The sequence below is a fragment of the Gorilla gorilla genome, chromosome 5, assembly GCF_029281585.2.
Source record: "Gorilla gorilla gorilla isolate KB3781 chromosome 5, NHGRI_mGorGor1-v2.1_pri, whole genome shotgun sequence".
NCBI classification, from domain to species: domain Eukaryota; kingdom Metazoa; phylum Chordata; class Mammalia; order Primates; family Hominidae; genus Gorilla; species Gorilla gorilla.
In genome coordinates, this window is record NC_073229.2 from 100,771,066 (window position 1) to 100,785,008 (window position 13,943).

General features: G+C 35.9%; 1 pseudogene; it reads left to right on the forward strand.

Annotated features, from left to right (window-relative positions):
- The first annotated feature begins 3,628 nt into the window (after positions 1–3,628).
- On the forward strand, positions 3,629–12,513 carry LOC129534577 (52 kDa repressor of the inhibitor of the protein kinase-like; annotated as a pseudogene).
- Positions 12,514–13,943: the final 1,430 nt, after the last annotated feature.

Here is a 13,943-nt window from a genome sequence, read left to right on the forward strand (position 1 = left end):
ATAAAGCAGAAAATAGTGAGTGATGGAAAGAACTAGAAATTAAACAATAGCTTTTTTTTTTTTTTTTTGATTCGGAGTCTCGCACTGTCGCCAGGGCTGAGTGCAGTGGCACCATCTCGGCTCACGGCAACCTCCACCTCACAGGTTCAAGGGATTCTCCTGCCTTAGCCTCCCAAGTAGCTGGGATTATAGGCACCCACCACCACGCCTGGCTAATTTTTTGTATTTTTAGTAGAGATGGAGTTTCATTATGTTGGCCAGGTTGGTCTTGAACACCTGACCTCGTGATCCACTCACCTCAGCCTCCCAAAGTGCTGGGATTACAGGCGTGAGCCACCACTCCCAGCCTACAATGGCATATAAAAAATACTTAGGAATAAATTTAACCACAGATAAAAGATGTGTATGTACACTGAAAACTAGAAAACATACATGAAAGAAATTGAAGGCACAAATAAATGAAAAGATATCCCATGTTCAGAGATTGGAAGAATTAATGTTGCTTAAACTGTCCATGCTACCCAAAGTGATCTACAGATTCAACTCAATTTCTATCAAAATCCCAAGGACATTTTTTATAGAAATAGAAAAAATAATTTTAAAATTCAGATGAAACCACTAAAGACCCCAAATTGCCAATGCAATCTTGAGCAAAGAGAATAAAGCTATAGTAATCAAAACAGCATGGTACTGTACAAAACAGGCATGTAGTCCAATAGAACAGAATAGAAAGCCCATAAATAAATCCTTGCATTCGTGGTCAACTGATCTACAACGAAGTTGCCAAGAACACACACTTCAACAAATGGTGTTGAAACAACTGGATATTCATATGCAAAATAAATTAGGGCCTCATCTCTCACTATATATAAAAATCAACTAAAAATAAAGACTTAAATATAAGACCTCAAACTGTAATACTTCTAGAAGAAAATGAGATAAATGCTCCTTGACATTGACCTGGGCAAAGATTCTTCTTTTTTGTATGTGACCTCAAAAGCACAAGCAACAAAAGCAAAAATAGATAAATGGAATTACAAATAGATAAATGGAATTACAAATGTTTGCAAAAGCAAATAAAAGCTTTTGCACAACAAGAAAACAATCAACAGAGTGAAGAGACAACCTATTGAATGTGAGAAAATATTTGCAATCCATACCTCTGATAAGGGGTTAAATATTCAAAATACTTAAGAAAATCAAACAACTCAATAGCAAGAACGCAAATAACCCAATTACAAATTGGTTTATTTGATTTCCTTAAGGATTTGGCAAAAGACCTAAAAAAAAAAATTCTCAAATAAAGATATACAAATGGCCAAAAAGTACATGAAAAAATTGTTAATATCACTAGTCATCAGGGAAATGCAAATCAAAACTACAATGAGATATTACCTCATACTGTTAGGATGGCTATTATCAAAAAGACAAGAGATAAGTGTTAAGGAGGATATAGAGAAAGGGAACCCTTGTAACACCATTGGAGGGGATGTGAATTAGTACAGCCATATTGGAAAATAGTGGGGAGGTTCTTCAAAAAATTAAAAATAGAGCTATCATATGACTCAGCAATTCCACTTTTGGATATATCTAGAAAGGAAATGAAATCATGGTGCTGAAGAGGTATCGGCACGCCCACTTTCACTGCAGCATTGTTCACAGTAGCTAAGGCATGGAAAGACCTAAATATCATGGGTGGATGGATGGATTAGGAAAATGTGGGAAATATACACAATTTTTAAGATTGAATAATATTCAGTCTTAAAAAAGAATGAAATTCTATCATTTGAAATAACAAGGATAAAACTAGAGGAAATTGTGCTAAGTGAAATAATCGAGGCACAGAAAGGCAAGTACTGCATAATCTCATTTATATGTGGAATTTTTAAACGTCAAATTTATAGAAGCAGAATGTATGATGGTAGTTACTAGAGGCTGCAGTGTGGAATAGAGAAGATGTTCAAAGGATACAAATTTTCGGTTAGACAAAATAAAAAGTTCAGTAGAGCTACTGTAAAACATGGTGACTATGGTTAAAAACAATGTATTGTATACTTAAAAATTGCTTAGATAGTAGATTTAAATGTTCTCACCACAAAAAAATGGCAAGTATGTAAAGTAATGGACAGATATGTTCAGTAGTTTGATTTAGCCATTTTACTGTATATATATATCAAAACATCACATTGTACACTATACATACTATTTTCGTCAATTAAAAATTAATTAAAAATAAAAAAATTAAAACCAAAATGAACCCCCAAACAAACATACAAACCAAAAAGAAATGGCTGAATTTCATATATAACTAGACCACAAACAAAATTTTAAGTTTAAAACACCATAGCTAGGGTTTTGTTGGGTTGTGTTTGATAGCCAAGAGTCTAGGCCCCAAACTTACATTCCTGCTACTTAGCACAACATTTGAAATTCCACTAATAGAGATTCATTTGGAATGACAGCCAGGACAGGTTTGGAAGAAGTAAAAAACAAATTTGTAAAATTATTATTGATCTGTATGGGATTTTTTTGTCTCTTATTTTTGGACTGGTAGAGTGGTTAAAGGGGAAGACATGTTTGTGGAATATAGCCTTCCTCATTTAGCAGTTTAAGTGAACTTGGAGGCCAAGGATTAATATTCTCCAAGGAAGCAAATGCCAATATTTGGAGAGGGAAGTGGAAACAGGAAAAATCAAACTATTATCCTTCCTAGAAGATTTCTCAGGCATCCTGCAACAATTTCTGCTTGGCAGGCTGAAGCTAGATACTCTTAAACAGAAGACAACTTTGCATTTCACAATTAGAGATGAAAGCTTACCATACAAACAAATAGAACAAGCAGAGTTAACACAGAGGAAATGTGTTTTTTTTTTTTTCAAAGTATAAATGTATTTGAATCTTTCTCGGTTTAACAAGGAGATTTAGAAATGTGCTTGCATTTGGCACTGAGAGTTATAGATGGGGGCAGAGGAGAAGAAAGAAAGAGGTTGCAGAGAATTTGTTTCACAAATTTATCTGTGCAGTTCCACTCATTTTTCTTGGTCAGTGACATATCCAAACTACAGCTAGAATGCACGTAAGTAGGACTGAAGCTGTTAAACTTAAAGCACCCTGCCAAAGAAACAAGTGGATATTCTTAACCATATTTAATCAATACAGAAAAGATATCTGATAGGATGATATAAGAAAAAAATCATAGACTTTTCACGAAGATGAATGAGGAATGGCTCTTGGAAATTACATTTCACCTATATGATGCGTTTCTCTTCTTGCCTATAATTAGGGAAATGTAATGTCTATTTCTTTTGTTACCTAGTTCTCTATCTTCTACTGATCTTCCTTATGTCCATAAAGTCTATACTCTTTACCTCATCTATGCCATACATATCACTTTCTTATACTAGGTCTTATTTAATTCAAGTAACCTTTGTTCTTTGAATTTACTCAGTTCCTGGGTTTAGATAACTTGTTTGGATAGTTGTGTTCACATGGTAAAGGATGCTGTGATATCTGAATATCTGAATTATTTGGTTCCCTTTAGATATGGGATAGTGAGAGGTTTGGATAATGATGAATTTTTCTGAAAACTTACTTGAATCTATGTGAAAATAGAAAATAGAGTTCAACTAGTAATCATTAATTGTGGTTCTGGAGAATTCTTAGTCTTCTTGTCAGTAATTTGTCAATGCTCATAGTGTGTTTGCCATGTTATTGGTGGTATTGATGATTTCAAAACACTGAGCTTAGAGAGAAAACATATCCTACCTGAATAAAGACTGGAATTTAAAAGCAGAAAAGCATGTGTAGCCTGCCCCTCCCTTTGTCACCAGCCAGGCTTCTCTCTCCAGCCAGACAGGCCTGTAGGCTACTCTGAGGATGTGGGATGAGGTTCTGGGTCAGCAGGCAGGCAGTGACAAGGCTGAACTTCAGCACTGCCCCCAAATGCAAAGGGAAGAGCAAGGAGTCTGACCTGGCCTTCTTCAGGTTCTGGGGGTTGTGGCCAGATGCCAGGAGAGGGTGGAGAATTGTAGCAGAGCAGAGACTTAGAAAATAAAACACCTAATCAACTAAATAAACATTATAAATTATATGCCAAACACTTTGAGAACTCTATGATCTGTAGACCTTGTATTTATAGGGCAGTTCTTTGAGATAATGCAACATCCACACGATGTGCTCTTACCAATCATTTAGACAATCCACATAGTAGACATAGAAAATGAATAAAAGAGTTGAGTGAAGATGAAATCAGAACATGGAAACAGGAAAAAAAATGACCAAACTTCTCAACAGGAAAAGAAAATAATATAAAGAAACTAGTAACAGCAATGCTTAGAATCCCAAGTGCGGAAGAAGGAGATGAGGACATTTTATCTTTAACCCTTGAAGAGAAGCAAAGCAAAGAATACCTAAAATTTCTGTTAGAAATTTGTATTCTTACAGGAAAGCAAAACATACCTCTGTATAAACATGAAGCTGATGAAATCCCAGAAGGTCTCTTTACTCCTGATAACTTGTAAGAACTGGTGGAGTGGCTGATAAATTCTGTTGAAGAGGTCCTGAGAAAGCACTTTGAGACAACTGCAGTTAACACACTGTTCTGTTAAGAAACCTATCAGAAACAGATGCTAGAGATCTGTCACAGCTATATTCAGGAAGAAATGTTCAGGGAAGTAAGAGACTCGCTCTTCTTTCCCTTATCACTGTCAATATAGAGGACATAGTGGGGGAAGAGCATCACCTGTGTTGGTGAGGTTTGTCCATGAATCTCATAACCTGAAAGAGGATGTTGTAGGCTTCCCACCTTGGGAAGCTGATGCACAAAGTTTGGCTTTAAAATTCCACACTGTGGCAACTGAGAAGTGGGGGCTACAAATGGAGTATTATTATGGGCAGGCTTCCATTCTGTCCACTGAATTTTCTTCCAAAATGAAAGTAGTTGCTTCTAGACTTTGAAAAACATATCCCCAAGGTATCTGCAGAGGAGATATCTCTTCCTCTTCTTATGTCTTAAATATGTGGTTGGTAGAATCACTGACTGTTATGGGGAGTTTCTGTTGCATTGGGAACAATTGAAGTTTGTTCCTTTCTTCTTTTTTTTTTTTTTTTGAGATGGAGTCTCTCTCTGTCCCCCAGGCTGGAGTGCAGTGGCATAATCTTGGCTCACTGCAAGCTCCGCCTCCCGGGTTCACGCCATTCTGCCTCAGCCTCTCCAGTAGCTGGGACTACAGGCACCCACCACCACGCCTGGCTAATTTTTTTTTGTATTTTTAGTAGAGACGGGGTTTCACCGTGTTAGCCAGGATGGTCTCGATCTCCTGACCTCGTGATCTGCCCACCTTGGCCTCCCAAAGTGCTGGGATTACAGGCGTGAGCCACCACGCCTGGCCAACAAGGAGTAATTACTCTTTGCTGAGGTTCTGGGTTCGGGAGAAAATATAATATCTCTTAAGACAATCTAACTATAACTCTTATGAGATTTGTGGTCAAACCTAAGATCCATCCTACTGAAACTGAAGATCAAAGACAAAGAAGAAAATCTTAGAATCACCCAGAAGGAAAAGACAGATTAAATACTGGAAACAACATTTAGATCAGCCAAATATTTCTCATCCTCAATAATGGAGCCAAAAAATAGCTAAATAACATTTTCAAAGTGTGATACAAAAATAAATCTTAACCTGGAATAGTATAACCAAGGAAGAGGGAGATATAAAGACATTTTTAGTGAGAGTCAAACAGAGAGTTTATTACTAATGGCTCCTTACCGAAAGATATTCTAAAGGATACACTCTGAAAGGCTAGAAAATAATTCCACAATGAATATCTGTAATTAAAAAAGGAAAGAGTTACTAGAATATGTGTTAAAAATGGATAAATCACCACAAATGTTGTCTGTAAAACCCAAAGCAATAGAATATGATTTGTGAAATAATAAAAATAACTAAAATAGTAGAGAATAATAGCATGTAAGTCAATGCTTAGACATTACAGTTAAATAATTTTGTTTGAGAGGATAAAAATAATAATCTTTGAAGAATTAAATATGCTTCTAACATTTTAGGGTAAAAACTAAGAGTAACTTTCAAATTCACAGAGAGAAAAAAATGGGATAGGAAAAAAGTTCTCAATCAATTCAAACAAATGGAAGAAAGAAGGAGGACATGCACATGTATTACAATTTGCCAAGCATTATGGCTCCTCTTGTTGTTGACAATTATACTTCCATCTTGATGTCAGGTTTGTTCCTGTAATTTGCTCTAACCAATGGAATGTTATTGAGGAAGCTTTCTGGGCCAGGTAATGATTTGGCATCTTCCTTCTACCTCTGCTGTGAGACTGGCAGAGGCTGCTTCTGAGTCCTGGAGGTAAGGTGAGTGGAGAGACAGTGATGGACTTATTAAATGAGTGTGAAACACATCTTTGTAGTGGCAGGCCCCTGTGATTTTAAAGATTAATTGTTGCCAGAAGTACAATCTAGCCTATCCTGACTGATAAGCGAGGAAAATCTTTCATAAAGATCTTTGGGGCTAATAGCTGTGTGACTTTGGGCAAGTCACTTCACCTTTCTGGGTCTTTATTTCCTCTTCAGTGAAATGATGTATTGTACAGACAGAAAAATCTCTTGAAGATGTAAAGGAAAAAGAAAAAAAAAGATCCAATTTATTAAAACCTTCAAAATAATAATCATTTCAAATCATACATATGCATATATGCATCTATATCTACCTGTTTGTAAGTGTAGAAGAGTAAATCCAGATGGATACAAACTAAATTGTTAACAGGGATTATTACTGGAATGGGTGGGAGGTAGGGAGGAAGATAAAGAAGAATGTACTTTTAAATTCTATTAATTTATTATTTGAACATTTTACAGTTTTTTTTACATATTCAGTATAATTTCTTTCACAAAGTGCAATAAAATGAATGGTGGTTAAAAAAAAGCGATCCATAGTGCTTAATAAATGAGAGAGAGAAATATATCTTTCAGGTGATATCAATGGTTGGATGTTAAAGCTATATTATTTCGTTTGAGAGGATAAAAATAATAATTTAATCTTTGAAGAGTTAAATATGTGCCTAACATTTTAGGGCGAACAATAAGAGTAACTTTCAAATTCACAGAAATAAAAATAAGTGGAATAAGAAAAAAATTCTCAATTCAAACAAATGGAAGAGAGAAGGAAGATGTGTACATGTATTACAATTTGCCAAGCACTATGGCCCCTCCAATTAAATGTTGCCCTAAGTATTTTGTACCTTCAGGGCTATACTGATATAAATGAAGAATTGAATGGCTATTTTGAGACACTTTGTTTTATTGCCTTTTTCAATCATATTTTTCTGAAAATTAGTTTCAGAAAAAATAGTCGTATTATGCTGAACTTCTTACTTCTTAATAAGTCATTCCTTCCCAAAGCTCAAATTGATTGAACTTGAGACTCAACCAACGATTGAGCAATTTGAAATTAAGATTCTGGTGTCCAGAGTCAACAATATCTACTTTTTAAAAAGTTCAAGTAAAGTCTTTTTTCTGTCTTATGTGCTGTCAGTTATACATGTACAAAAGCATTTCATGTCCAGAGTGCTTGTGAAGACACACACTCATATAGAAACTGTAGCTAGCAGTTACACTGTTACTGTAAATTTGGGGAAAAGTAGGCTGAGAATTTCATAGATAGAAGTGTGAATGTTCTAAGGTGGTTGACTGACATACTGTCTTTGAGGAATATTAGAAGAAAATATATAACCCTATTTCACAGAAACAACATTATAGTCATTAGGAAACATTTTGAATTTAGTACAAATATGGCAAAGAATTATCAGGGTATATTTGTGCTAAAATATCACAATTAATTCAGCATACATTTAGCTAGTACCCACTATATTTCAGAGTAGTTCTGAAATTACAGAAATGATTATGATGTGGTACCTGCTCTTAAGGAACCTAGAGTTTAGGAGAAAAAGTACTCATAGTCAAATAGTTGTAATTATAATAATCTGGTTCATGCTCAACTTAAAAAATTTAGCTTGTCTTTGAAATAAAAACATAAAGTTCACCTAGGAGGAAGTCATCATATAATTAAAGACAAGATCTAGTTTTTAATTTTATAACATTGTAATTTTTTTTTTTTTTTGAGACAGAGTCTTGCTTTGTCACCCAGGCTGGAGTGCACTGGCTCGATATCAGCTCACTGCAACCTCCGCCTCCTGGGTTCAAGCAATTCTCCTGCCTCAGCCTCCAGAATAGCTACAACTACAGGAGTGTGCTACCATGCCTGGCCAATTTTTGTGTTTTTAATAGAGACAGGGTTTTGCCATGTTGGCCAGACTGGTCTCGAACCCCTGGTCCGAGGTGATCCAACCACCTCCTCCTCCCAAAGTGCTGGGATCGCAGGCATGAGCCACCATGCACAGCCGACAGTTTTAATGGTATCATTCTACATATATCCAAAATCATCATGATTTCAGAAAGAGCAAAATAGAACTGAAAGATTGTTATAATTTTTTAGTTATTTCTATAAATGAGTTTATGCATTCTAAACCAATCACAGAAAAAAGGAAAAAAATGAAACAGAGAATGTATCTCTGCTTCTTGATATGACTTCCCTATAGCTATTTTCATGGCCTCAGTCAATTAAATGCTGGCCTAAGTATTGTGTGCCTTCAGGGCTATACTGATATGAATGAAGAATTGAATGGCTATTATGAGACACTTTGTTTTGTTACTTTGTTTAATCATATTTTTCTGAAAAAAAAATTTCAGAAAAAATAGTCTTATTCTGCTGAACTGCTTACTTCTTAATAAGTCATTCCTTCCCAAAACTTTTCAGCATTGTGAGGATCATATGTTTACTTAGAAGAATAATTTTTATGAAAGTGATGGAAAAAATGCTTCAATGAGTTTGCATTTCAGATACTTTTCTGAAATGAACACTGATCAAAGCCTTTTTGAAATTATGACAAATTGAGAAGTCTTCTAGGTCTTGACTATTGATAATTGAGTTTCTCTGGTGATACACAGAAGTGGAAAGAGGAAAGCAGGTATTTAAAATGTATATACATATAAAGACAATATGGTGTAAGGGAATGAGCTGTGGACTGAGAACAGAAGATAGGTAAGTTACTGTCACTTACTAGCTGTGTGTTTGGAAAAGTCAGTTAACAATGCTAAACCTCATAATTGAAGTGGGGAATGTGTCGGTTTGGGGTCTCAACAGAAAGAGAAGTCACACTCTGATAAATTATTTATAGAGGTATGGTCAGGGTTAAGGAAATTGTTAGCAGATATCAACACATCTAAGACCTAAATATCATGGAAGCTGTTACCACACTAGGCTTGAAAATTCAAAGGGAAAAATGTGTCACTGGAGCCTGGTGAGAATAGGAGCCACTGAGGAGGGGCACTCCCATTAGATGCTGAAGCCATAGATGGATACAGCACTGCAAGAACTGTGGTACCGACATAGTGAGGGAGCTGGGGAAGAATTATTCCTCCTCCCGCCTTCTGATTTCCCAGTCATTCCTCCCATTGGCTGAATCCAAGTAGAAGCTTATTCCTCCTCCCACCTTCTGATTTCCCAGTCATTCCTCCCATTGGCTGAATCCAAGTAGAAGCTAGCTCGGGTGGTATCATTGGTAGAGTTCATTCTTATGGGTCACAGGGAACTGAGGAGAAGGGTAGACACTGAATGTTGTGGAAGAGGTTAATACAGAACATCAGGAGAAGAATATTTATGTCTGTTACTCATGATTGGTTCAAATTTAAGTGAGATTTCGTATATTAAAGTCTTTGTGAAACATGATAGTGCTGGCAAAGTCAGATGAGATTCTAACACATTTAATCAGTTTATAAATCCCTCCACTACCATTAATGAATAGCTGGAGGGACTGTGCTGTTCCTTCTCCACAGACCAAAGTGTTATACTCTTTTCCTACTTCTTTTCTCCTTCAAGGCTGCCCTTGAGATTGATTTTGAACACACTATTTTATTGGATAAAAATATTGAGTGTGGGAAGGTTACGGCATACACTGTGATTTGTCCTAGCAATCACACCACATAGCCCAGAAATGATCCTAATTGTAAATGGATATTATCACAAAGTATGTATCAGTTATATTGCATTTTCTTCCTCTAATGCCTCCTGAAAAGTACATTTTACAATGAAATAACTTCATATGTTATTCATCATCATTTTTGTTCTGCTATAAATTTTATTCAGCTTAATAAAGGTTTATATTTCATAAAAGCCAGTAGAATCATAGCATGAGAAAAATGTTAATCTGACAGAAATACTTTAATGTCAGAGTTTCCTCATGTCAATCACAGACACTCTCCATTGTTTTTCTGCCAGATGTGCCATGGCAGACCTGCTGGGCCCTTGCAAAAGCCCTAATTAGTGTCTTATTCCCATCAAAGCCATTTTCTGGGCTGTTGCATATGCTACTTTGAGACCCAGTGCGTAATAGCACAGTGACTTTTGTACTGATAAGTGAGTCAATAAACTGTCACATCTGTGTTGGCCAAAGAATGAGAGCTAATCTTCTATTTAGATTCCAAGATTCCATTTTGTATGAAAAAAATGTACTTAATTCATAAAGTTACTTTATCGTGAACACTTCCCCTTTTTATTTACTTCTGTTCTCTCCTGCATCTGTATTCATGGGTCTAAATCCGAGACCATGATCTGTGATCTAAATTAGCCCCTTAATTTCTTCTTTGGATTCCTAAAATCTTAATTTGAATGTTACACTCTTAATGTGAATGTTGCTTTTTAACTGATATAATATCATTTAAAATGCTCTAGGCTGCAAGTACAAACTCCCCAATTAATGGCGACTTAAATAATTATTATCTCAATAAGAAATCCAGGGGAGGGTGATTTCAGGGCTGCTTCAGTAACTAAGTTAAATCATCAGGTACCCACATGTTTTTTACATTTTCCCTTTTTGCTATTTGTGTAGGTTACAGCTCTTTTCATTCTCACAGATGGCAATAGCAACTCTGAGGCACACAAAAAAAAATTGCTTTTTTTTTTTTAAATCCAGAAGAAAACCTTATTCTATACACTCCCAGTAGATTTTGTCCTTATGTCTCATTGGCTAAAACTGGGGGTCATATAAACACTGTTAGTCTAATCACTGGCAAAGGAGTTTTGGATTTTTATAACTGGCTAAAATGAATTATAATCTACCCAGGGATACCCACCTTCCATATGAACAAGGCTACAGATTACTGGACAAAAGCACTGCAGGAAGATGGGGACGATCATTGTTGAGTAGTCAGAATGGTGTTAGACTTAAGTACCTATGCGATGTTTTTGCCCTGCGGCTTTCCATTGCCGTAATCCCTTTATTATGAATTTTGTCTCATTCAATTCTCTGTCCACATGGAACTAGTTTCACTCTTCCTGTCAAAGTAGTCTTTAATCTGATGGGAGCCATCCACTTCTACTCATGATTCTGAGTGTAAATTCTTAGACCAGTATTAGGAAAGCATAGTCATTAATTGAAGAAGTACATTAAGAGAAGTACCTTTTCCTCCCCCAGATAATACCACTGAATCTACTGCTTTGGCAGCTACTGAAGGCTTCCTTTCTCTTTCTCTCTCATTGAGATTTCTTTTTTTATTTACTATATCATAGAGACTGGAAAGTAAACTTCATTTCCTTATGACAGTGGGTGGTCATGGTACATGTTTCTGGCAGGTAGTTTTGAGTCCAAATATTTGAGGAAGTCTTGCTATCCTTAATGATAAGGCAAAACTTTGCTAGTACAGTTGGCTTTACTTATCTGCAGGTTCTGCACGTGCACACTCAACCAACTATCAATCAATAATATTCAGAGGCCAGGCACCGTGGCTCATGCCTGTAATCCTAGTACTTTGGGAGGCTGAGGTGGGTGGATCGCTTGAGCCCAGAAATTCAAGACAAGCCTGGGCAACATGTTGAAACCCCATCTCTACAAAAATTACAAAAATTAGCCAGGCATGGTGGCGTGCACCTGTAGTCCCAGCTACTCTGGAGGATAAGGTGAGAGGATCATCTGAGCCTGGGGAGGTCAAGGCTGCAATGAGCCAAGATTGAGCCGCTGGACTCCAGGTGTCAACAGAGTGAAGCCCTGTCTCAAAAACAACAAACAAAAATGTTTGAAAAAAACCAATAAGACACAGCAATACAATAATAAAAAATATCACAAGTAAAAAGAACAATACAGTATAAGAACTGGTTACTTAAAGTATACTGGAGGATGTATGTAGGTTACATGCAAATACAATATCATGTTTTATAAGGCACTTGAGCATCCGTGGATTTGGTATTCGTGGAGAATACTGGAGCCAATCCCCCTGCAGATACTGAGGGATGACTGTATACAGTGACCGTACTAGTCTTTTGTTCTTGCTCTTATTCTGCTCAGATGCCAATGCATGACTGGAAATGCAGCAGCCAGCTTGCAAATTTAAGGTCAAAAGTCCCTGCTAAGTTCGGCAAAACAGGAAAAAGAGTTGAATGAGTCCTGGAGATGTCATTGAGCCTCCTTACTAGCACTGGATTGCTGACAAGTGATTAAAAATCAGATAAACAAACAATAAAAAATTGTGTCATTATTGAAGTTATTTTTTAAGTATTTTAGGAAGTAGAACAAAGTTCTACAATTGACACGTTAGTGGTTGAGTCTGTCTGTTTACTTGTTAAGTTTTGTTGAGCTAGTTGTGTTTTCCTGAAATCCTATGAAATGTCCTCCTATTTTCAAAGCTTGGTCCATTATTTCATCCATTGGAACCAAATGTAATGGTTTTTAAAATGCAGTTTTTGGAGAGTTGATTAGTCATTTCTCCATTCAAAATACTTCTAAGATAAATGGCATCCAAGGTTTCCACCTTGTCACCCCTGCTTTGGTGTCCAGATTTATATCTTACCTTCTTGCTACTTACACTGTGGTCATGCACAATTAGCTTCCAGTAGCCATAAGCACTATTTTCCTACCTGCTACTTTTCTTATTCATGGTCTTTTCTTTGCCTAAAGCGTATTTCAATGTTTCTCTAACTGTTGAAATTTTTTCCATCTTTATTACTTAATTCAGATGACAACTTCTTGAAGAAGGCTTTTAGTGCCTAGGAGAATATCCTGCTCATAGTAAGTACCAAGTAAGTGTTAGCTATAATTAACTCTCCTTCCCTTGCATTATGTAAAACATACATTAATTAAATATAAATTGTGCTGTTTAAAGTAGTTACTTCCATATATAATTACTTTCCCCAGATGATTTTAAACTATTTAAGGGTAGACTTGACCTGCATTGTAAGTGTTCAATTGACAAATTGTACTCTACTTAGGAAACTTGAATTGGGTGACATAAATACTCTGAATTCTTGCCTTAAGAGAATGATTAAATTAAAATTAATCCATGATGGGGGAATCACAAGCAAGTTGGAAATGCAATGATGATTCTTGTACCACTTTTCACACAAATACATGTAAATATCCATAAGTTAGTTTCATGCAGGACATCTTTATGATTATATTTTCTTAGACTTTCTAACTCTATCTTTCTTTCAAAATTTAATGCACTGCATACTATTTTTTGGTTCTTCATGATAAAATACATCTATTCTGAGGTAGCTGAAATAATAGATGGCAAATTATCAATATAATAAAAGTGATAATAATCAGGATCAGCTCCTGGCACTGGCAGACCACATGTGGGAAAAATAACATTAATACATTAACTAATTGAATGTAATGTGTAGATTAATAACAGTGCTTTTTTATTAATAAGATAGTACTAAACGACCATCAGTAACATGAAATAGAGACTTTCAGGAGAAATGATGCCTTTGCTTTTAATTCCATTTCTATGTCTGTGCCTATTTCTGTTTGGTACCCAATATACACACTTAGTCAAAGCCATTTGGGTAAGATATTTCTTCATTAGAAAGAGA